General features: G+C 39.3%; 1 protein-coding gene across 1 annotated transcript in view; it reads left to right on the plus strand.

Moving 5' to 3' along the window:
• Positions 1-14,774, plus strand: part of sec24b (SEC24 homolog B, COPII coat complex component) — a 62,951-nt gene that overhangs the window by 8,153 nt on the left and 40,024 nt on the right. The window lies entirely within an intron of this gene.

Below are 14,774 nucleotides of genomic sequence, written 5' to 3' on the forward strand. Positions count from 1 at the left end.
TCTCCTCCCAACATCAACTCATCTGGTCCTCCTAAACCTTGTCATGCAGTGTCCGTGTTGATCCTTGCCACCCTTCTCCTGTGTTTGATGGTCATTTCAATCCTGCTGTGCGTGCAGTCGCTTTTAATCAGTTCACCGCTCATTAACTCCACCACCGCCTTTTAAATAGGCTACGGTAATCAGATTTCTCCCTGTTCATGTGGCTCCCTCTTCAGTAGCTTTTATACAATTCATCTTCTCTGAACCCCCCCCCCCACTTTCCACACACAAAATCATCAGTGTGAACTCTTTGTTTGACGTTTATCTTTAAAATTCTATGCAGTGCACATTAGAGATGTATTGTTTTATCATTTAAAAATGGTCTCTCTGATAAAAGTGTTGGGTAAGTAGATCAGCGTTTGGTTGGGATTCCAGTAGGGCTGGGTTTCGATTCAAATGTCAAGAATTGATTCTTCTTAAGATTCAGAATCGATTTGATAAGATTTGATTTGATTCCGATATTGATTTGGGTTAGTGTTATTAAAACTGTTTTTTGAGCTGTTGCATGAATTATATGACTGTAGTTATGCAAAATATTACTACTAGTATTATATTGATATTAAACAGCAAGTATTGCAGCTAATGATGCTGTAAGGACCAATCAGCTCCCAGAATGCTGATAGAACTGCTTTCAGAAACATCGTGGGTCAGAATGATCAAACAGATCCAGGGAGGAAACAGAGACGGATGAAATCGGTTTTATTTTTTCCCACATTCCGTTTTTATTTGTTCCATTTTTGGTCTATTTTGGTTTTTAATTTTTGAGCATTTGGTTTTTATCATTTTTTGCAAATGACAGTATATAAAGTAATGAAATATAGACAATTTATGCAATTATAACCTAACACTTTAATGTTTTCATACCTTTTAAACATATTTTAAAGGCAAAAACATGGAACCAGTTATTCTCGTTCCTTTTTTGGGGATAAACAAAAAAATAACCAAAAGTTGTATTTTAATGATGAAAAAAAAAAAAATCGATCTTTAGACATATGAATTGATTTTTAGGAATTAATATGAGAATCGATTTTAAAATTGGGAAATCGATTTTTTTTTTTCAACACAGGCCTAGATTCCAGGCTTCCGACAAGTTGGGCAATAAGCCCTCCTCGCGTCTTTTGTTTCCTCTTTCGCTCAATAATGTTGAGGTTATGATCCGTGGGGTTTCTTTTCTTCACTTACCAGCAGCCGTCCATGCTGCTGGTAAGGGGAGGGGGGGGAGATAAAAAGATCAATAATTAGCATTTTTATTTCCGTTGGGTTTACAGCTGTGGGTTGTAGCAGTGCACTGAAAGCTTCACATATGAGTTGAAATCTGATCAGTTTGTCTAACTCGGAGCTAATTTTCAAGTGTCGTGAGTCATAATTAAAGATGTACCAGCTGATATATCGGTAAGAACCGCCCCTGAAACCCGGATGAGCCAGTGGCTGTTGACTATCAGTCCCACAGGGACCTGGGCCCTCATGTACAAAGAGTGCGTGGATTTCAACGTGAATCCGTGCGTGGAATTCTTGCGTATGCAAAGAAATAAATAAAAAAATCAGATGTTCAAAACTGTGCGTACGCCCAAATCCACGCACGATTCTTTGAACATCACAATCAACGTGGATTTGTGCGCACATGCAGGACCGCAACACTCCTCCCTGTCTCCTCCCTCAAGTAGATATATTTGAATATGATAATGAAGATAATTATCCATTAAAAACCGCTCATCCTAACAAGGAACTTGCAAAAAAAATAATTAAAACAAATAAAAAAAACGGCAAGGAGAACGATACACAATCACATTATGGGCACTTTTTATTATTTCACTTTAGTTTATAATTCATTTTCATTGTGGCATCATATAACACTGTTTTTAGTCATTTTTGTGCACTTTTCGGCTCATATTGTATTTTTCTACATATTTGGGAAGACGAGGTTGCATCCACATGGGATTACGTCAGGTTTGTTTACATCAGGGGCCGCTGTTATTGGTCCAGCGCGATCAAGTGACGCAGCCGCAGCGCTCCTTTACACAGGCGCCGCAGGAAAGAGTCCCGCTATTAAAATAACGATTGTGAAAATACTTCCTAGAAATCCGAGTTCAACTTTTTATCCTATGCTTAACATAAATATTTTTTTTTTTTAAAGTGAAAAGAATGTACACACCAGAGGTGGGAGCGAGATCCTCTTTCTAAAGACATTTACGTGGTTGACCTGACGTCCTATGAGAAGATCAGCAAGGATGCCTACATTTGTTCAAGAGTTAATAAAAGCAACGATGCTTTTTAAGTCTAACATTACCTACAATGGTTTAATTCCAATTGTTATGCAACCCGTGCCTCCGATAAGTAAACCAGCTTGGTTTTGTTGGATAAAAGCTTCTTATTTGACCACGTATGTATGAATCAGGGACACGATGCTGCACTTAAACCATCTCATGTTCTGCACGCTGGTGCTCTGCTCATGGCGATCCCCCTGGAGCTGTGTCATCATCCAGAGGTTAACAGGTGTTTAAATATAGCCACTCCCCTGCCGACAGGTCCAGGCTCGCTGCGCGCTCTCCTGCTCCTGATGAGAAAGCATGCTGAGCACTCCTGCAGGTCATTAGTGCATCTCTCGCTAAGATGAAAAGCATGTTTTTAGTTTTGTTTTTGTCCCTCATGACCCCCTCCCCCCCCCATTCCCTCCACTATTGGTCGAATGTGCAGGTTGCCTTTTTTTTTTTTTAAAAAAGGTATTTATTTGGCAGTAAATGCCAGTTGCTGATGTCTCTAAGCCTTTCTAATCAGATTTAATATTGTGATTTGAAAAAACAAAATCTCTGAGACAAATTACGTTTCCAATCTCAAATGTTGGTGATTATGCAACTTTCAATAGATTAGATTTTCTAAATATTATTTTGGCGTTTTTTTATTTTTAAATTCTTATAACAAAACATTATTGATTGAAATGACTTGATTTTTCACGTAAGCCTATAATTAATTAAAAAAACATACATATGATGAAATCAAAACAAAACATTTAAAATGATTCAAAGTCCCAGCTTGACCAGCCATAATCATTCACTCTGGAAAAATCTCATAAAGTAGGTGTCAATAGGTATTAGGGGTGGGTAAGGACCTCACGATACGATGCACATCACAATATTTGAGTCACAATATGATATTGCAATATCCAAATTTTGCGATATATTGCAATGTTATACATAGTTCACTAAAATCAGTAAAACGCCTTATGTATCTTAAAATCTGAGTTGCACGTACATCAGATTATCGTGATAATTCACGGGACAAACAGAGTCAAAATAATGTAATTCAAATTATCCATGCCGTTTTATTACAACTATACAAACTAAAGTTACAACATACTTGCATATGTTTTTCACATTATTTACATATTAGGAAATTAAGATTAACAATATTATTTAAGACCATGTATACAATAAAGTCATACTGGATTTACAACCCGTCTGAAGTAAGATTTATTATTTGGAAGAAAAACAAACATCTATTCAAATTTTGGATATCGACTCGGCCGGCAAAGTCTCACGATATATTGTCAAATCGATATTTTGGCCCATCCCTCATAGGTATATACCATTTTATAAATCATTCACCATCATTTGAACCAATTTACTGGTTGTCAAAATATTTCTGAGCCTGTTATTGTCAGTTCCCATGCTGGCAGGTCCAAAACTAAAATCTAAACTCACATAAAACCCCAAATTTAATTGGCTTTTTGCAAATGTTACCGTTTGAAGAAGGCTGTCAGTGAGTGGATAGATTTTCTTTTTTTTTTTTTTTTTTTTTTCAATTATACTTTTTATTGTTTCCTTCACAGACATTCATCACGACAGTCCAATGCATCCACAGGTGCATAATCAGAGCAGCAAAAATATGCAAATAAAGAGGTATATAAAAATAAGTAAAAAAAAAATAAATAAATAAAAAAAATAAATAAAATAAAAAAATAGCAGATACAGCTGAATTCACCAAAGGTTGACATTGATGATAGAAACTAAAGACACAGAAAAAGTGAAATAATACTAAAAGATCAAAATTAACTAATGACTATACATAAAATTCTATACCTAGAAGTACATATAACATATGCCTGCTTTACATATACATATGAAGACGTGAAAAACTAACCCAGTGAATGTTTGATCTGGAAGGAATTTTTTTTTTTTTTTTTTCTCCCATCCCCTGACCCTATCCCCGCCCCGCCAGTCGAACATGGTGCACTGTTGACTTTGTTTCTGAATCCTCATCAGTCATTTTTATGTTAGTTTACATTTCCCTGATCCATGATCTGTGTTAGAAATGGGTCCCAGATTTCATTATAAGTGTCTAATTTGCCATTTATTTTATATATCAGACGTTCGTATGATGCAGTTTCTGACAGAGCTGTGAACCATTCTGAGTAAGTAGGGTCGTTACCCCCCGCCCAGTGTCTCAGTATAACCCTCTTAGCTGTAGTGAGTGCAACCTTAAGCCATTGTGCTTTTTTCCCGACTATTCTCATATTTTCTTTTAGGCTATTCAGGAGACAAAGCGCGGGTGTGAGAGCGACATCGGTGTTCAGGCTATCATTGATCTTTTTCATGACCCTATGCCAATAAATAGCTAAATTAGGACAGTCAAAGAACATATGGGTGATATCCCCTTGTGCCGTATGGCATCGCCAGCAGATGTTGGAAAGACTCAGTCCTGCCTTATGCTTTCTCACAGGTGTCCAATAGAGTCTGTTGAATATCTTGAATTGAACCAGTTTAGACCTGGCGTCCCTCATTGGTGTAAGCATGTCCTTCACCAGTTTGTGCCACTCATCATCCTCATATGTGATCCCCAAATCCCTTTCCCACGCAGCTTTTAGGCCCATGATAGCGTTATTAAGTCCATCCGTGAGGTAGTTATATATTTGACCTGCCAGGTGTGGAAGGGTACTCAGCAACTTCAATTTAGACCACATGGAAGACTGAGTAGGCAGCCTGGTGTCCATAGGGCCTACTTTAGATAGACAGTCTCTAAGTTGTAGAAATCTCCAGAAATCTTTCCTTTGTAAATCATAAAGTTCTCTTAATTCTTCAAATGTTCTCAGTGCATTATTATGGTAAAGATCTCCGATGTGCTCAATCCCCTTCCTATGCCACTCTTTCCAAAAGAACATCTTCCCTCCTATTCTCAATTTTGGATTATTCCATATCGAGGCCGACTCTATCAAGAAAGGGGATGCTCCCTCCCTTCTGTGCATGCGATGCCAGGTATTCCTAGTATGAGAGATTATTGGGTTCTGACTATCAGTCTTCAGATCCTGACTTAGGTAATCTGTTGCTCTGAATGGGGCGTTCACTTCTTCCTCCAAGTCTACCCACAGAGGTCTGTCCTCCCTACACGAGAAAAGGGAGACTATCTGAGCCCCTAAGAATGCTTCCTGGTAGAGCTTCATATTCGGAAGTCTTAGCCCCCCATGTTCTATCTTCACGTGTAGTCTTGATAACTTCATCCTAGCCTTTTTACCTGCCCAAATAAACTGACTGAACATCTTATCTATTGTCTGGAATGTAGTCACTGGCACGCTCAGGGGTAGCATGTTTAAAAGATAGTTCAGTTTGGGAGCTACCACCATTTTTATAACTTGGATTCTCCCCCATAATGAAATCTGCAATTTATCCCATCCCTTGAGGAGGAGTTCTATCTTATACAATACTGGGTCAAAATTATCAGATATAATATTTTCAAGTCCGGGGTTTAAAAGTATGCCTAAATATTTCAGATTTTTTGGCACCCACTGAAATTTCCAATTTTGAAAATTGCTTCTATAACAATGCTTCGACAGGGGCATCACCTCAGATTTGGCCCAATTTATTTTATACCCCGATATTTCCGAAAAAGAGTTGACCAGATCCAGCATTGGGGGTACAGATCTCTGCGGGTCCGACATCAGAACCAGAATATCATCTGCAAAAATTAACATTTTGTTTTCCCGGCCACCCATTGTGACACCCCTCACTGATTCATTTAGTCTTATAGCCTCTGCTAAGGGCTCCAGTGCAATAATGAACAATAGCGGTGAGAGTGGGTCTCCCTGCTTAGTCCCACGTCCGGGGGAGAAAGCAGTCGACCTCAGACCATTGGTTGTTACCATAGATTTAGGTTGACTGTATATAAGCTTTATGATATCTTGAAACATAGGTCCAAATCCAAATTCTTTTAAGGTAAAAATTAGATAACTCCAACTAACGCGATCAAACGCTTTGTCCGCGTCCAGAGACAACGCAGCTATTGGGGTGTCCATATCTTTGGACTTCCAAATTAAATGCAGGAGGCGTCTGAGGCTGTCTGAAGAGGTCCTGCCTTTCACAAACCCCACCTGGTCCGGATGTATAATTGTCCTTATTATATTATTCACTCTCATTGCGAAAAGCTTTGTAAATAACTTGGCATCACAGCACAGGAGACTAATGGGCCGATAACTCCCACATTCTAGAGGGTCTTTTCCTTTTTTCAATATCAGGGTTATTATTGACTCTGTCATTGAGGGTGGGAGTAGCCCTGTGTCAATAGCAGCATTGAATGTTTTTAAAATCTCAGGGGCAAGTTCCTCCGCAAATTTCTTATAGAATTCACTAGGTATGCCGTCAATACCTGGGGTCTTCCCACTAGGCAGCATCTTGATTGTTCTAGTCAGCTCCTCTAGAGTTATTGGGCTATCTAGCTTCCTCATGTCCTCTTCTGACAATTTAGGAAGATTTAAGCGTTTGAAAAAATCTTTTGCCTTAATTAAGTCCATCTGGCCCTCTGATCTGTAAAGTTCCTCATAAAACTCTCTAAACACATTATTAATTTCTTTATGATTAGTGACAAGCTTCCCATTTTTGTCTTTGATCCCCCCAATTTGGCAGGCAGCTTCTCGGGTTTTCAATTTACTAGCTAGCAATTTACTGGCTTTGTCGCCTGACTCATACCATTTCTGTTTCAGCCTATATAAGGAATATTCTGCTTTTTTTGTAAAGATAGTATTTAGTTCATACTTAGCCTTAACTAGACTAGCTAGGCAAGTATTGTTAGGATTTTCCCAGTATTCCTTTTCCAGCTCCTTAAGTTCTAGCTCATATTTAGATATTTTTAATTTGTCCTGTTTTTTTATTAGTGCCGTTTGTTGTATCAAGACCCCCCGTATGTAAGCCTTAAAGGCCTCCCATACATTACTCTGATTAGCCGTTCCATTATTAATTTCAAAAAATGTTTTAATGTGGTTTTGAAGGTTTGCACAGGATGTCTCACTCTGTAGGATACTAGTATTCATCCGCCAGCCTTTAGATCTTTCTCGTGCGTCTCCAAACGTGATAACTAAGTCAATAGGGGCGTGATCTGTCAGAGCTATCGTGCCTATACTGCAGGCTTCAGTGCTTTCAATAAGAGTGTGTGAAATCAAAAAATAATCAATCCGAGAAAAGACAGAATGTCTGTTTGAAAAGAATGTGTAATCACGCGCTGTGGGATTTTGAAGTCTCCATATATCATACAGTCCTGTATCCTTACATAAGGCCCTTATAGAGTCCTGAGTCCTAGATGGTCTGATAATGTTGGACCCAGATCTATCCAAAAACCCATCCAGTACTTGGTTATAATCACCACCCATAATTACAGGAAAGTTGCCGAAGTCCAAAATATATTTCTTAAGTTGAAGAAAGAAGTCTGGGTCCTCCACGTTAGGTGCATATAAATTGCCTAAAATTATATTTTGCCCTGATAAATTAACCAGTAGTATCAATAACCGCCCTTCTTTGTCTCTAAATTCCTTCTCTACCTTGACCTTCACTTTTTTTGAAAATAATATAGATACCCCCCGCTTTTTTTGATTAAAAGTGTTATGATAGGCACAGCCAATCCATCTGTCATGAATTCTAATAGTATCTTTTTCCAATAAATGTGTTTCTTGGAGCATCACCACCTCTGAGTTCTTTTGTTTCAGATAACTTAACACCTTTCGCCTTTTTACAAATGAGCCCAGACCGTTCACATTCCAGGAAGAAATCTTAATACTAGTCCCCATGGCTACTTAACTATGTAAGATAGAAAATCTGACCTGTGGATTCTGAACCGAGTAACTTTAAACCATGAATTATCTATACAGTGCAAAACAAAACATGACTGGCGTTCCCTCCCCTTGTAAATAACCATGAACCCCTCATATACCCCAGATTCCAGCCCCCCTCCCCCCACAAAAACCATGGTCCCAATGATGTGTCCCGAGGTCTTCCGAGTAACGACGCTCCAACTACATTGTAAACATATTGATCACCAAACTTATGGTCTAATAAAAATCTTATCAAATTTTTTTTTTTTTTTTTTTTTTTATATTTTAATAATGAACTCTCAAAGAGGACTTTTAATATCCCCTCCGCCAGCAATGAAAGCACAAAGGTAATAAAACTGCCCAAATCAAACAGCATCTGAACTTTTCCAGAAGAAAAACACTTAGTTTACCAGTGTAAAATATGAGCCTTGTAAAGGTATAAGGAAAAGAAGAAAAATGAAAACAGGGCGTACCAACGAGTAACTTGCTCAACATGAGACCAAAAAGACTGCTTTAGCAGCTAAGTTAGATGTGCTTATATAAACCGAACCATATCAGGAAATATGTAACCCAACTAAAATAAACATTGTACTCACATTGTCCCCGTTTAGTAGCATGGGCTACAAGATATAAAACACTGTCCTGTCGGCATCAGCTCCAGTCTATTCCGCTTCTCCAGCCGGGTGATGATTATCAACGCACCGTTTTGCTGCCTCTGCGTCCTCAAAGCGGCGTCTCGTTCCCCCGACCGTAACCCAGAACACCGCGGGATATTGCATTGAATATTGCAGACCCCGTTTCATGCATGTGCGTCTGACCTCCGTGAATTTGCTCCTCTTGTCTTGCACATCCTTAGTAAAATCCGGGAAGAAATCCACTTTGGTGCCTTTCCATTGAAATGTTCCCAGCTCCCTGGCTCTGAGTCGCACTTTTTCTCTGTCAGTAAACCGTAGGAATCTCGCCAGGATGTGGCGCGGGCCGGTGATGAGTCCATCCCGTGGGGTGCGTCTCGTTGCGGGCGTCCGATGCGCCCTCTCAACGGTCATGTTATCCACGTTTTCTGAAGTGTCTGAAAACAGACACCGAAGCACTTCTTTCACACAATCCATCACTCCGCGCCCATCCTCCGTGCCTTCTGGTATTCCTCTGATCCGAACGTTGTTTCTGCGACTGTAATTTTCCTGATATTCCAGGCGAGCCTCGAGCCGTGTGATCTTACCATCCATGCTCCGCGACAGGTCGGCCAGGCGCATATTCTCATCCTCCAGCTGCGAAATCCTCCCCTCGGCCTCGCTGGTTCTGAAGCCCAGTTTAGCCACGTCCGCTTTCAGTGAATCCAGGTTGTCTTTAATCGTCTTCACATCATCTCCCACTTTCTGTATTTTCAGTTGCAAACCTTGGTTCATGTTACGGATTTCGTCCAGTATCTCCGAATTGCCTCCCGCCGTCCTGCCCGCCATGGCCGCGCCGTCAGCTTCACCATCAGCTTCACTGCTCGCTTCGTTGCTAATTACCTTGCTGGCTCGGGTCTGTTTCGAAAATACTTCGTTGATTTTAGGACCAGGAGTATTTCCCACTCGAGATTTTTTAGGTTTGGTCATAAGGTCCATCTTTTTAGCCACTTTGTGTATAAATATTAATGAGTTTGGCGAATATTATTAAGTTAATTCAGTTGAAGCGTCTCTGCCTCTTCAGTGAGCAGCCGCTCCTCGCCACACCATCACCGGAAGTTCCAGTGGATAGATTTTCTTAATAAATATAGCAGTTATCATCATGTACCATTATTTCATCATTATCATCATTTTTCCTTTTATTTTGCTCAGCCTGCATTTTAATAATATGATGAGATGTTTTTATGGACGTGGTGTTCCTGGATTGTTTTTGCAACCTAAACGGACTCCTTGCACCTTTTTTTTTTTTTTTTTTTTTTTTTTTTTTTTACTTCCTTTTCCTTCTTGATTTTTCTTATAAACACATCACTCACTGTGAAAGACTTTTCATTATCAGCGATCTTTAAAATGATCATGTTGAGTAAATTTCAAGAGTAGAACTGAAGTCATATTGTGACACTTGTTGCATGTGAAAATATGTGGCTCCTGGTTAAAGTCTGCTCATTGCTTAGAAACTCAAACTGGGGTGAAGAAGAGGCTCAAGAGTCTCTGAGAAGTAAAACGAGGAAGGCTTAGCTGTCGTGGTGTCGTCCTCTCTTCCGCAGGACATAATCCAGTAGGCTGTTGTTCAGATTTAGTGGGAGATAATTGGATCCCGCTCTGTCCAATGAGCTCTGAACCTGAAGCTGAACCGTGTTTGGTTTGCTCTTCTTGATCCCTCCCTTTGACCCACATGGATTAAACGGCTCCATTCAAATATTCTGTCCGTGTAATCCTTTAGAAAAACCTGCTCGGAAGTTGACGTGTGCACAGAAGGAAAAAAAAAAACCCGGGAAATGCTGTTCTAAATTTTAAAAGCATCATAAAATGCTTTTTAGTAATAGCTATAATAAAAAAAAAAAGCTTAATAAAACTGTAATGACTGTAGTGTAGAATCGGACGTGGTGCTTGGTCGGTCTGTGGTTGTTGATCGTAAAGTTCTGCCGGTTATTTTTCCAAAAGGTTGCAAGATACGTTTGTAAGTTTGCAGAGGCCTTTCTAAATTTAACAAGAAAAGCAGGATGTTCATAAAAATAAAAAAATCCGGCTGCGGTGTATATTAAAATCTGATTCACAACAGTTTCTGATAAAAAATATTTCCAGAGCAATTTGGGTTCAGCCGTACATCGTTTTCAGCAGTAGTTTTACCCGGTATTTCATCACTCTGACAGAAACAAGTCTAACAAGAGGATTTTCTTTTTTCTTTGTAGTTAAATGCTCTAGTTTTTTTTTTTTTTTTTCCATGTTCTCGTGTTCCTGACTCATGCTGCTGTGCATCTATAAGTTGCTTGTGACTCAACTTTCCTCATGTTTTGGGAATGTTAAGTTAAAATAAGCTCTCTCCTGGAGCGCCGGTACTCACTAGAATACTATTCTGTTAATCTGTTACTCATTGCAACCTGGATGCCGAGACGAGTTAATATGCACCTGCAGTTTCTGTTTAATAACGGCACTATGCTCTGTTTTTAGCCTTCAAAGCAACTGTGCACGGGTCTGTTGAACGTCTCATAGGTGTGCAACACTTCACCAGTCAGACACACGTGCGTGCTGGAATCAGCGGCAGCGTTTCTGTCCGCTGAGTGTGGTGACATGAAGCAGCGCTGGTCTGAATCGTGTCTCTGTTGCGTTGTCTTGACAAAATCTGAGAAGAGTAAAACTTTTCAGCCCAGCGAGCGCTGAGTGGTCGGGGGTGGTACAGTAGTCTAGTGGCTGCAGAGGAGGGCTCGGGTCTGGAGGATCCAGCTTAATGGCACCAAGATGAGCCACCTTGGTCCCTTGAGCCCTTAAAGGTATTGTGACATCATTTTTAACATGCTTTTAACACTATTAAAAGTCTTGGCCAACATCCCTCAAATGTGTCTAAAAGAGTGTAACAAGAAAAACTTCACTCTAGTACTCTTTTCCTGGCTTTTTATTACAGTGTTTTTTTGCGCCGTGAAAAATGCTTCCTTTCCCCCCTTTCCTGTCAATCATTGCTCCGCTCCTCCTCCAAACCTCCTCCAGCCCAGCCATACGCTCACAGCGGCGTCGGAGCGACAGGCGAAGCATGCACGGAAAAGCAGGAGGGCGAACCACAGCAAACAATCATAAAAATAAAGGCATGCAAGCAGCACTGTCCCCTTATCTTAAGTCCAGTCAGTGGCCGCGGGTCTTCTTAGCAGTTTTCCTCCGGTGATTAGAACAAAAGAGGCTCTAAACAGCTCCGTGTTAAGCCTCATTTATGGTTCCGCGTTAAATCGACGCAGCGCCTACGCCGTAGGGTTCAGCGTACGGTGCGCGTCGCCGCGTAACCCTACACCGTAGGTTCTGCGTCGGTGTAACGCGGAACCATAAATCAGCCTTTATGGTGCGCTGGAGAGGAGAGGAGGCAGGGAGCTGGGTGGAGGGGGCGGTGATTTAGCGGATCGTTACGTAACGGCCCGCCACCAAACCACATGCGCCGTTTTTGCACAGTTATGCGGAAAATCCCAGAAAGCACACAATACACTGAATGTTAAAAGTCCATTGTTTTTTGGGTGTAATTGATGTCAAGACACCCAACAAAACACAAAAAATCAAGAAAAATGTGTTTTTCATGTCACAATCCCTTTAACCCTAATTGCTCCATGGTGTGTGTGTCTCAGATGTTGCTTTGGATAAATCACTGGTCCCCAACCTTTTCTGCACCGCGGACCGGTCTGACAATATTTTCACGGCCCAATCTTATTATTATGAATCTTTATTTCGGCTTGTACACACTTTTTTGCAGAACAAGATGAAAAGGTAAAAAAAAAAAAAAAAACATTTCTTTTGCCGAAAAGGTGTAGGCAGAAGCCGTAGCTTATACCCTTTTATTCTTATGATCAGCATAAATATGAGACATTAACTTTACTCCGTGGAAACAAACAATACATAAAGAAGACAAAATATAAAATTGACGTTTCACATTCTAGAATGTTTTAGATAGTATACTTTATAATTATAGTGTTTTATATTTATTTACAGTATTTTCTTTAAACATTTCCTTAAACTTGAAGATAGAACTACACATTTTTAGGTCGTTCCAAATTTCTCTAGCCTTAACTGATGTACATCTCTTTTTAATATTTGTTCTTGCTGTCGTCATCTCAAACATGAGTTTCCCCCTCAGGTCATAGCGGTTTCTTTTATTTGGAACAATTCCTGAATGCAGTTTGGAAGCAGTTTCTGCTGGGCTTTAAAGGCAAATAAAACAGTTTTCTGCTCTACTATATCATGGAATTTTAAAGTATTATATTTAATAAAATGATTATTTGTTGGTTTATAATAGTCAGATCTATTAATTATCCTTAACGCTCTAACGATCTAAAGGTATAGCTGATAAAAACTAAATAAAATGACAAGATCGGCATTAAAAACGGTGGTATTTTCTCTATAGTAGTAATAATAATAATAATAATAGTAATGCATAATAATAAAACATAATTTTCGAAAAAATAAAATAATGAAAATTATATATTACCTTTTAATGAGTATTTTTATAAAAAAATAAAAATAAATATTTAGCGGTTTTATTTTGAAGGCGTCTCGTTGAGACCTCGTCACGGACTTTAATGGTAAAAGTTTAACAGCAGTAGAAAGTGTGTCTGCAAGACTAAACGAGACTGACACAAAAAGCACCTAAAGATTTGTTTTCTTTGCAAATTTTATGCCGTATTTATGTCCAGCTTGATTCGGTTGCCATGGTTACTCATGTATTGTGGTTAACTGTTAGCTGTTATTACCGACCGAGCGAGCAGCTGTGTCGGTCTGTATTTGAGTTAAATGAAACTTATATGAATGTAGAAAGACTAACTCTATTTTATTTTATTCCTTTATAGCTCTTACGGTGTGTTTGCAGTGTGTTTACATCCAAGAAATAAAAACATTGTGAACCATCAGTTTGAGAGTCAACCATCATCAGTCGGGGATTCTACAGAAATTACTTTTTCTTTCTGTGCGGGGGTTGGAGATCACTGCGCTAAATGACAATAGTACCGTATTGGCCCGAATGTAAGATGACCGTGATTATAAGACGACCCCCTCTTTTTCAAGACTCAAGTTTGAAAAAATACTTTTTTGTGTGCAGACAAAAAAAAAAAGACCTTTTGAACATCAAATTCAATTTTCATACAGAAAATAATTACAGTACATCTGAAACAAATGATTATAACAATATATTCAAGAGAAAAAGCTTGTTATTTTGCCTCATTCAAATCATCATCTTGAAATTTGCATCATAACTTCTCCTCAGCTGTCGGTTACCCTGCCGATCTTCCACCCACTTTTCTCGTGGGTTTCATCTCTTCTCTTATTTTCTTCTCTTTTCTCTCTTAGCGCTATTTTTTTATTTTTCTTCTTCGTGACAGGAGTTCACTTTGGCCTGGGGAGTTTAATTCAGCATTCGCTTTAAAAAGATATCTGGCGCCATCTAGTGTTGTGAATGGGTATAACGTCTAGACCCCGAATGTAAGACGACCCCCACTTTTTCAGTCTTATTTCAATGCAAAAAACACCGTCTTATATTCGGGCCAATACGGTACTAGTAGTAGTAGAGTGTTGAACTGGACTGTGTCAAAGAACCGGGCTTTCTCTGGCACCGAGCACGAGGGAATTTGAGTAGTTTGTTGGTGTGATGAAGGGTCTGAGATGACTGACATCAAGCGTTGTCACAGCGTGTGTGTGTTTGGGCATTCTCGATATGGTAAATATTTCCTTTTTTTTCTTCTAAGGTTTTAAAATGATTAATAACAGAAATCTAAAAGGTAAACGAGTGTGTAAAGTAGGAATGGGCGATATTCTACCGTTCACGATAAACCGTCAAAAAAATTCTCCACGGTAAGAATTTGTCATCTCGAGGTAAAAACGATAAATTCCCGTTGGTGACGGAAGGAAGGAAAAAATGAGCCAGAAAGAAAGAAAGAAAAAAATAGAAATGAGCCAGAAAGAAAGAAAGAAAGAAAGAAAGAAAGAAAGAAAGAAAGAAAGAAAGAAAGAAGCCTAGAAAGAAAGAAAGAAAG

This window comes from Cololabis saira, chromosome 7, assembly GCF_033807715.1.
Source record: "Cololabis saira isolate AMF1-May2022 chromosome 7, fColSai1.1, whole genome shotgun sequence".
Taxonomy (NCBI): Eukaryota; Metazoa; Chordata; class Actinopteri; order Beloniformes; family Belonidae; genus Cololabis; species Cololabis saira.